Genomic DNA, 11230 nt, shown 5'->3' with positions numbered 1-11230 from the left:
TCTCCATATGTTTTGTAACTTGTTGCTTGGGTTACCTTCAAGTAACTTCTATCAGTCACAGCAACAGCTTTGCTGTTACAGAGATTCTTAGCTAACCTGGAATAAATGTCCCCTACTAATGCAAGGGTCACATTTCTGCTTCTATTGGAATGTTAAACATTGTGCACTTTCAATAGATTTAGTTACGTAGTGTCCTCACCTAACAAAACATGATCATTAAGTAAATTGTATTTGTGCAGGCTTTGGGGGTTTCTGCTGTTTAACTTTCTTTTCCCTTAAATGTAATCTTAAAAAAAATTACCAAAATGCAATGGTAGTATTTCAAGTAGCTATGTAGTCTTAAAGGTCTAATGACTGGGTTTTTTTGTTTGGTTGGTTGGCTGGTTTTTTTCTTTATCATGCAGTTAAAATTGGTATTCCAAAATAACTGTTAAGTTAAGAAGAATCCTCGTATACCAACCCTTTTGGAAATTGCTGTGAAGTTTATTTGTATAAGACATCTTATTTTCATTACAACTGTATAAATAGCCACAATCTACTATTCCAAATGTTTAATTTGCTTCCTTCTCAAACATGCACAAAATGATTAAGTGAAAAAATGCCATTGTATTTACAATGAAAAAGTTACAATGAAAAAAATCAGTGTTTTTATTTCATAAATGACAAAAAATGGCTATATTTGCCTGATGGCACATGTGTTATAGTTTACAGACAGGACTAAATATGGCTTGTGGCTTCTACCTCAAGAGATAAACCAATTTTAACTGCTCCTGTAGATCTGTTGTGTGTTAAAATGACTAGAGAGTAACACTACAGCAGTTTAGCAAACTCATCTTGTTTGCTTTGATAGAGCACTAGTCTGTACTGTGGGAATCAAGTACTGTTTAAAGCAGACAGTGTTCATCATTTACATTGGAAGTCAGCTACCTGAAGGTTTTTGTTCTTGTCCTTTGAAAAGTAATGTGATGGGAAATGTGGATTGCACCCCATGACTGTGGAGCTCTGACTGAAAGCAAATTGCTTGGTAAGCTGAAGTACCTTCATCAACAAGAAAGCTGATGGTACCTTTCAGAGGTGATGAATGTGGTGTTGTATGTGATCTTTTAGCCCTCTGAAACACTGGGATGTAGGCAGTTCATCTCACTTCTATTTAATTCATTGTTTTAAATCAAAAGTCAATTTTTTGTCAGATGTGAACTGTTGTGAAAAGCGTCTGAGGGAACAAAATTGTATGTTGAATTTAGCATAGTCTTTATCCCTTAAGGTAATGTCTTTGAGACAGTTTTGCCCAGATAAGTGTGGGTGGCAGCAAAGGTCAAAATGACAGCCTTAAAGTGTTTCTGTCGTTGCAAAAATATCTCTAACAGAAACATGCTTGGAACATTTCCCCTTTTAAATGTAATTTATAATTGCTGCTTTAAAAATCATGAGGATGGATCTTATTCTGAGCAGATGAATACTGTAAATATCCTTGTCATACCTTGAATAAATGGGTACCTTTTTTCTATAATTTGTCTTTGTGTCTCTTTATATGCATGTTTTAAAAAAGTGTTTTGACAAGTTTTCCTTTCCAAAGGTTAGGGCATGCATGCTGCTATTGCTTCACTATCTTAAACTGTTGTGACTCTTATAGTAAGTAGTGTCTTTGATTAATCTTTAATAGAAAAGTTTCCTCTTTTTCTTACAGTAAACCTTATACATAAACATCTCTCTAGTTATTCAAGCTTCACTATCTTACACTGTTGTGACTTTCATAGTAAGTAGTGTCTTTGATTAATCTTTAATAGAAAAGTTTCCTCTTTTTCTTACAATAAACCTTTTACATAAACATCCCCCTAGTTATTCAAGTTCCAGTTTCAAACACATCACAACAACATGTGGAAATTACAGTTACGTGGGAAATACTTTGTTAAACTACCTCCTCTCTGAGGCAGTAACTGTGAAACTTTAGGAGAAAAAGGATACATGTCTAGAACTTAGAGCAGGTTCTAGTCCCTGCGCTTTCAGTTTAGTTCAAGGATATGAGTGTGAGCTATTGATAGCCTAGAGAGTGGCCTGATAAGCAGGTTTACTATTCTGAGATGGTCTGCAAGCTTGCAGCACACTGTTGAGGATTTTCACAAAGAGAATAGAATAGCAAAGCAGGGATTTTAATTGGTTGTTGAGGTGGTGTGTTGGTGCTATGTGCTAGTTAATGCCCTAAAAACTTATTTGGACTAAAGTTGCAGCCTCTCAACTATTACCAAAGTTGGTTCTAGCTGAAGAATACCAAGGCATTGTCACTTCCTAATTTAAAAGGACAAAATTCCCAGCTACATCTAGTTATATTTGTTAAACTGTGAGAGGTGTAATGGTAATTATAATTGATGTAGCTCATGGCCAGTTACTTTCAGTGAACAGTTGCTGTTTATTAACCAGGAACACTTTGTTATTGCTCACAATATAGTACCACTAGTTCAGAGTCTCTGTCAAAAACGTTGTAAAGAAAGGTATCTTTGCAGTAGATGTCAAAGCAAGGTTTTATTGGATTACTTTAAAATTGTTTCTGCACCAGATTTCAAGGTACAGGCCCATCTAGGTGTTGCCGTTCTGGTTCGCTTGATACCAGGCTGGAAGATAAGAGTCTGCATCCCTAAACCAAATGTAGTAGGTAGCTGTCTCTTCAGATGTCACTGCCAACCCTTGGACTCCTGTCTCTTATTTCTCTGGCTGCCATGTCCTGGCTTGCTTTGGCTGTTACTTCTACCCTTCAGATTGCCATTACCAGCTATGACAGCACTAGTGTGCCCTTACCAGACTAACTTACCCAGAAGAATTTGGCCTTTGTGGCCCATTTGCTCTATGCTTCACCCTTCTAGTATTGGTCTTGGCATATCAAAGCATCTTTCAGAAGACTTGGATATCGTGCTCGGTCCAACAAAGAGATTCTGCAGATGCTGTAATCCTTGGCCAAGCCTAATATCAGCACAATTATTATATGGTGAAGCATCCTCCTCAAATAGGTAAGAACTTAAAGAAAAATGACATGCAGTAATTTGATGTGGAATTTGTTATCTCAAACTAAGTGTTATGGCTGATAATCTGGGGTATTGCTCAAGATCTATTTATAGAAATGTATTTATGTGTTTATACCAGTTGTTAATGTCTAGTTTACCTGTGAAGTACCGCAGGTCTGAAGGAACCCACGTGCTTTTCAGCAAGTACACCTGTATGCTTGCTAGCAGGTAAGTAGTAGTAGTACCACTTTGCTGGGGTATGTAATGGATCTCCTATAAAAATATATAGGTTTGGACTATCTTATTGCATACAATGCTGAAAGCTCATGAAAGCATCGGGTTCCTAGCTGGCTTACCACATACGGGAATTTCTCCACTGAAAGGGCAGCGGTGTTTAGCCTACTGTTCGGTACAGGGGCGTAGATCTCATCAAGATCCGGGAGCCAAGATGTTTGTAACCGAGAACTGGCCTCCTGCACCATCGAACTGGCGGTGCAGCTGACCTCGGGCAAAACGTAGGTGACCCACAACCTCTTTATTTTCTCTTTTTTCGGTGCCCCGCTCTGAACCTCGGTCCGGGTCCGAGCCGGCCCTCCCGCCATCGGGTGCGGCGGCGGTCACCCGGCGGGCCTCGGGCCCCGGCGGGGCTGCCGGCGGCCACCAGGGGGAGCCATGAGGGAGAGAAACGCCGGGGAGGCGGCGGGAAGGGCCCGGGGGGCGCGGGGGATTCAGCGGCGCCAAGCACGGAGCCTACGCCGCCCAGGCTCCCCGAGGCAGCGAGCGGGGCTGTACCTGCAAAGCCGGGGCCTGGAGGTCGAGTGGTGGTACCTCACGTGGCGGAGAGGGCACAAGATAGTGTTTATTGTCGTCTTTTCAAATCAGTCGCACAACGAGCCAACGGTTCGGAGTCCTACAGAGGGTAAGCGGGGCCCAAAAAATGTCGTGAAAGTTTCTGGCTGGTTTGTTGTGTGCTTCTCTTTCAGCGTGATTTAATTTAGACTGGGGAACCACAACGTGGCTATAAAACACGAAGCGGATGTTGAGCTTTTTATAGAGAGACGGTTGTGCCAAAATGCTGCTGCACGTCAGGCCCTGTCTTGGCTGGCAGGATTTGAAGCAGCCGAGTTGTAATTTGGAGATTGGGAAAGCGGGCTTTCCTCTTGCCACAACCCAGCTGCCTCCGTGCGTCCTTTTCTCCAGGCACTCAAAAGCTCTTCAGTAACCTCAGAGAAATCAAGATTTCACATTGATTTCTACAGTTTAACTCTACTGCTTTGAAATGAAAGGCATTTTTGGCCCTAAATGTTTTACACCACCCAAAAAAATCACACTGAGTCAGTCTTTAAATATTAATTTAGTTTTTGTATCAAAACCAAGCAGTTCAGCAGCGCGTCTTCCAGGCAGCCTGGCTGAGTGGCTTTTATCATTAACCATCGAACCTTGTGTGTCCAAAGAAGGGCAACAAAGCTGGTGAAGGATCTCAAGCACAAGTCTTATGAGGAGCGGCTGAGGGAACTGGGGTTGTTAAGCCTGGAGAGAAGGAGGCTGAGGGCAGACCTTATCGGTCTCTACAGCTCCCTGAAAGGAGGTTGTAGCGAGGTGAGTGTCAGTCTCTTTTCCCAAGTAACAAGGGATAGGACAAGAGGAAATGGCCTCAAGTTGCACCAGGAGACGTTTAGATTGGATATTAGGAAAAATTTCTTCACTGAAAGGTCTATCAAGCATTGGAACAGGCTGTCCAGGGAAGTGGATGAGTCACCATCCCTGGAGGCGTTCAAAAACTGTGTAGACGTGGCACTTTAGGACATGGTTTATTGGTGGACTTGGCAGTGTTAAGTTAATGGTCGGACTCTATGTTCTTAAAGGTCTTTCCCAACCGAAATGATTCTATGAACTTATGTGGAGAATTATCCTCAACTTGCTTACTCCCCCCCCCCCCCCACAAAAAAAAAAATATAACAGCCCAAAATATAAAGTGTTTCCCCTCATACTTTTCTGCCAATTTTTAAGCAGGGCTGAGCAGGGGGAGAAAGAAGCAACTTAGCAGTTATGAAATCTTGGCAGTTACCTGGGATGGGGAAAATGGGCTAGCGAGGAATCATGGTGCTTCCCTTGAAAGGTGAAGGATTGGGTTGATTTTGATGAGAACTTGGGATTCATGTGGCCCAGGTGCTAAAGCCTCAGATGGAGCCAGCTGAGGGGGGCTCTGCTGCTGACCCAGCCTCTGAGGTGCTGCTGCCACCTGCAGCATCTCCCTGTGCTCCCATCCCCACCTCTGGTGCACCTAAACTCATTCTAAATGCCTTTTGAAGGCTTTGCTTCAGAAGCGTGATTGACACTTCCACCTTCTGGACGCGAAGGAAGCCAGCCCCATTCCGGCAGGGCTGTGAGGCGGGCAGGGCTGAGGTGAGGCAGGTGCAGCGGCCCAGAACCTTCTGGAAGAGGCCTGCAGGGAAGGCCCTGCCCTGCCCCCCCCACCGCTGAGGAGGCTGTGAGGAGGTGAAGGAGAGCAGCTAGAAAACTGAAGTCTGAAAGAAATGTTGGAAACAAACTCTGTTCTTGGTTAATTCCCAGAGCGTAATGTTTTTCTTGCCTCTCAGGGCAGAAATAAGTGACACATTCACAAAGTGCTTATTTAGGAAGAATGCGTAAAATGCTGTTTCCCTGAATGGGTGGGAATGAAAGGGCAGGAGACGTGTTTATTTGGTTCCAATTACTCTCGCACATGCAGGCGTTTTCTTTTCACCCTTTTATTTAGTGTTTTCCTGGTTGTCAGGTGTTCTGTGGCTGCTTTCCCCTTTACCTTCTCTCACAGCTCTTGTTTTTTAATGTCTTTCTGAGAGTGTAATTATGCAGTCTACTTCTTTGTGAGGATGCCAGCTTAGACACTTCCCACCATTTAGCATCTACAACAATTACTTCCTACCCCCATGCTTTTTGTCTGGGTTTTTAAAACCCAGATCACTCTATTAATTTGTTTTTACAGCAGAACCCGCACACAGCAGAGTTGACATGTCCAAAGAGGTGGAAAAATGGCATAATGATGGAAATGAGCACCCCGAGAAGGTGCTGCCACAAAAAGATCTTGCTTCTCTGAAAATAACATCCACTGAAACCTTGCATCTCATTCGAACCCTTCTGTGAGGTGACGTGTGCCTCTGACTATGAGTGCCACTGTGCCTTTATCTTTCTGTTTCTACAAAGAATCCTGTTTCTTGTTTTCCAAAATGAAGACTAGTAATTGCAACCATCACTTTCTGTGTATAAGGCTTATTATTTCAGCTTCTCCTATCATTCTGTTGTAGCCCAAAATGACAAGACTCTAATGACCTGTCCTTCTCTGAAATAAAAATAATTTTAAATATTATCTTACCCTAATATTTTGTACATATATGAACACATATATAAACATAATATCTACTTTTTTTTTTTTCCCTGTTAGGAAATTTCTACAATACCAACCTGATTCTCATTCAAAGGTTTCTCTTCCCCTCACTCACTTCAGGACTTTAAAAACTTTCCACAACTGTATTCCCATTTCTGCAAGGCAGCTATATGGAAATCATGTCCTTCAGTTACCTTCTTAATTGTTCTGAAGAGTTTTAGTTTGGGGACTGAAATCAGACACGTTTTCCCTGAAGAATATTTTAGATGAAAGTTGATGTTTCCATATTTTAAATATTTGTGCCAGTGCACTTTCATGCAATTGCAGCAACTAAGCACAACTCAGTTTTAGTACAAAAGCTAAGTAGAAGCAAAGTATTTCAGAAATATCAAAACATACCATTCTGATATTTTTGAAAAAGATACTTAAAAAAAAAAAAAAAAGCTTTGGAACACATTTCAAAAGGGCTTATATTACAAAAAGCTTTGAAAATTTTAAAAGATCAAAATCAAACTGAAACACAAATTTTGTCAAAATTATAATTTTTGATTGAATCAAAATTGCTTTCCCCACATTTTAATACAGGAAGTTTCCATTCCATTTCAGAAGGAGAACAATCTCAGAATCCCAGGTTTCTCATAAATGGAAAACGTGGTTTCTACCCATCTTCACTCTATCCTCTTTATGCAGACCAGGGTTATAAGAGGAAACCTTTTAAAGTGTATCAAGCTATGGGGTTCTGCTTTTTCATTCCTTGTAGAATTATGGAATTATACAAGTTGCCTCTTTCAAAATTCCCTGTTTGGCTTTATATCATAGAGCCTTTTCATTTTCCCAATGGTAGTTCCTCGTATTTCTGTGGCTAAAATGTGAATTTATTCAGTTCTGGTTTGGATAATGTGCGTGACTGAAACCCCTTTGGTCTTCTGCAAAAATTCCACTCATGAGCCCACAGCAGGCAGAAGGAATGCTGCGTTCTGCACAGTTTCTGTGCAGACCAGCAGAAGGAATGGAACATACTAATCACAGGTTTTTGTGGCCACTCTACAAACATAATCTGCCTCTAGAGCCCCAGGTATCACAGCTCCTCTTCACCTTGTGAATCTCTAGAATTTTTTGAAACGCTTCAGACTCCAAGTATATAAATTACCTAATTCTCTGTGAAAAACTTACTCATTAAAACTTCTAAAGTTTAACAGAGCTGTCAAGCGTTCACAGAATGCTTTGCATTAATGGAAAATCTAGCATAGAAATAAACAATGGCCTGTTTTATGAAAATAAAATATTCAGAATGTAGAAAATGTATGTTCTTATTGATGGATCAATACAACTGATTGAATCAGTAGAGGTAAAGTCAATGTCCCTTGCGTTATAACTTCTGAAGTGCTACATAAGGAAGTGTAAGTAGATTGAAGTAATGCACGCCAACACTGCAAAAATAGGTGTGTATGCACATTTACTAATGGCAATTTTGGTTTTGGGAGTGTTGCAGCAAGATGCAAGTTTTGAGGTAATTTCTGCAGCTTCTCTGAGTTTTAGTCCCCTTTTCTTGATTTTTATTTACAAATTCAGGGCCAGCTTGACTATCGATAAAAAGATCTCTTTTTAATATATATCCTAGGTAACTTGGTGTTTTGGCTTTGCACAAATCCTCTGTAGTTCAGATAACATTTCTCCTTTCTTTTTCCTTTCCTTCTCCTATTTCTTAGTTATGCCCAGGCCATGGATTCTGCTCTGTACCTCAATAGTTGGCAGTAGTTTAAGGATGATTTGAAGTGCATCTGTATGGTGGAGCATGATGCAGAGAACTAGAAAGAAAAAGGGCTCACAGCACAGTACTGTTCACACTGGCAAAATGAGATCTGGAAACAGTAAAACTGCATTTAAACAGCTCTTGTTCTAGAGGGATTCAGGATACTGAAGTAAGTCTGGAGAAACTGTAGAACTCTAATAAGGAATGCAAAAAGATATATGGATAAACGTCACATTGAGGGGCAGAATCAGCATGACTTTTCTGAAAGGAAATCCTGACCTGACTACCTAGAAACTTCTTTGAAGGATTCAATGAACATGCAGACAGTAGAGGTCCAATTGATACAATCTACTTGGATTTCTAAAGGACTTGACAGGATCCCTTACCAAAGGCTCGTAGAAAATAACGTCCCGTCAGAAAGGTGCTTTTATGGTTGCTCTCATTAATTGGTTGAAAGACAAGAAACAGAAGAGAGAGAGTCTGTGCGATTGAGAAAATAGTAGGGAAATGGAGGCAAGTAGAGAAAGGACAAAGTTTGCTGATGAGATTAAAACCTTCAGAGTAATGCTGTTCAATGGTTCAGCCAAACTAGAGCTATCTGCAAAGAATTACACAAGGACCTTATGAAATTGAGTACACAGTTGTCAAAATAACATATAATAATGTCTGCAAGTATAAAATGATACACATGCCAAAAAGAATACTAAATATATGTGAACAGTGATGGGTTGTGAATGACCTCTTACCTTTCAGGAGAGAAGTCTTGGAATTAGATAGTTTGTAAAAATATCAGTTGAGTTTAGTGCTCAGGAACAGTCAAATTAGGAAACAGAACACCAAGCATTATTAAGAAAAGAAAGAGAGTAAAAAAAAAAAAAAAGTTAAAAATAAATATGGCTACCTGCATTTTGAGTGTTTTGTGTAGTTCATATCCCCATCCTAAATCAAGGATGATCAAGGGTATGGAACTGTTTTTATATTAAGTCTAAAAAGATTAGGACTCTTCACCTGGAAAAAAGGAGATGGCTGACAAACGATTCAACAGTAGCCTGTAAAATCACCAATGACAGAGAGAGGATGAATATTTTGATCTTCATTTGTGTTTACAGTCTCACAATATCAGAAGGGAGCATGATGTGAAATTTTCAAGTGGCAAGTTCAAAATAAAACAAAATTATGTATTTTTCCACAGAACAGATCTAAGTTGTAGAACTTATTAGCACAAGATCTTACAGATGCCAAATTTTACATGGGTTCAAGGAACAACTGAATTAATGGAACAAAAATCCATGAAGAACTGTTAAGCCTTAAGAATCCATCTTTCAGGAAACTGCTGTGGTACAAACCCCTCGAGCCTCAAAGAGCACATCAGGAAAGTGCCCCTGCATGCTTATTCTGTTCTTGTAACTCTTCTGTAGGCATCGTTATTGTTGACTGTCAGAGACAGGATATTGAATTAAGTGGACCTTTGGCCTGACCCAGTATGGTTGTTCCCATGTTGTGGTTGTAATCTGAAGGTAATCCATTGTGAATGGATTGAATTGCTCTCATGACCACTGAGTAGTAGTTCACTGATGATGAATTGCATCTGTCTGATGCTTCTTCACTGCCTTCTTTGCCTCCTGGTTTTTGCTCCATCTTTCTTCTCTCCTAAATAGCCACTAAAACATGACCATTCAGATGAACTTTCATTTTCAGTAGTGTCGTTTACCTGTGTTTCTTTGGAATCCAAGTTTTTGTAATTCCATTAAATATCATTTTCTTACCTGGCTGAAGAGTGGCAGGAACAGCGATCTACTTATGTTTATGTAACCAATCTCTGGCACTATACAAGAGAGAATAATTCACATACATCACGCAAAGCAGAAGCTGACACTTTTGATAGTAGCATGGAGATGAAACAGCTTTCTACAACTACTCTCAAACAGATCAGAAGGGGAAAACATTTATGCAAACAGTAGTAAAGGAAGAAAAGACTTAACCATAAAAACAGTAAAGATGAAAGCAAGCAGATCGTGAACATTACGCTGTGGGTACGCTAGGATTTTCTCTTAAAAAATCATGGTTTTGTTGTACTACTACTGTACGGTTTCACTGGCAGCAGCACTGGTAGAAGTAACAGAGTAGACCGGCCTCTGATGTTTAATCTTTTTTCTTCAGGTGCTGGTCACCTGCCTGCCAGGTACCTACGCACAGAAATCAGAGACAGAGTAGTACACGCCAGCTGGCTGTAAGGTGGGCAGCTGAGGTGTGAAGAGCTGTGAAGGTGTAGCTACGTGGACTTCAGCATGGACTAGGCAGTGGTTAGCAGGGGGAGGACCCAGAGCCCCGTTGTGAAACATCTGGTAATCCCAGCCAGCTCCGAATAAAATGGGTTGTGCGGGCCCCTCCTGCGTTCGTTGCCAGTGCTGGAGGACTTGGCACCAGTGGTGGCCGTAGCGGTGGAAGGCGGAAGGCCGGGGGAAAGCCTGCCTTGCAGCCGGAGAGCTGAAGGGCTTGCTAGCAATGGGAGGGGTAAACTGCGAGGTGTTCGGTGCGCCAGACAACTCGGAGGCAAGAAGGAGGAAATGACTCAGGGACTGAAAATGACGAGTTTCTTAATGCTGGTTGAGGCAGAGGGCTATGAAGAACGCGTTATCCTCAGTACAAATGACAGTAAAAGCATTGAACGGTCTCTGCCGGGCAGGCGCCGCGCACGATGCGGGGCCATTTTTGGCACCGGCCGCGGCTGACCCTGCGAGCCGACCTGTCCCCGCGGATAGGTGCGGGCGGCGGGTTGGCATCCGCCGGCCTCGTCCCCGGCTGGGGCGCTGCCGGCGCGGCGCTTCCCCAGGGCGAGGCCGAAGCCGAGGGCGAGGCGGCGGGGCGGCCCGCCGGGCGGTGTGCGCGCCCGCCCGGCGGAGCGAGGCGGGGCGGCCCGCAGCCCCTCGCCGCTCTCCCCAGCGGCGGCCGGCAGCGCGCCGCCCTCGCCCGCTGATGCAATCGGAGCCCGCAAGCGGCGGCAGCGGCCCCGGCGGCGCCCGCAGGCGGATCGGCCGGCCCTGAGCCCGCGCAGCGCGCCGCCGCCGCCGCAGCAGCAACAGCCGCAGCCGCAGC

The sequence above is a fragment of the Accipiter gentilis genome, chromosome 18 (genome assembly GCF_929443795.1).
Source record: "Accipiter gentilis chromosome 18, bAccGen1.1, whole genome shotgun sequence".
NCBI classification, from domain to species: Eukaryota; Metazoa; Chordata; class Aves; order Accipitriformes; family Accipitridae; genus Astur; species Astur gentilis.
This window is presented reverse-complemented; position numbering follows the sequence as displayed.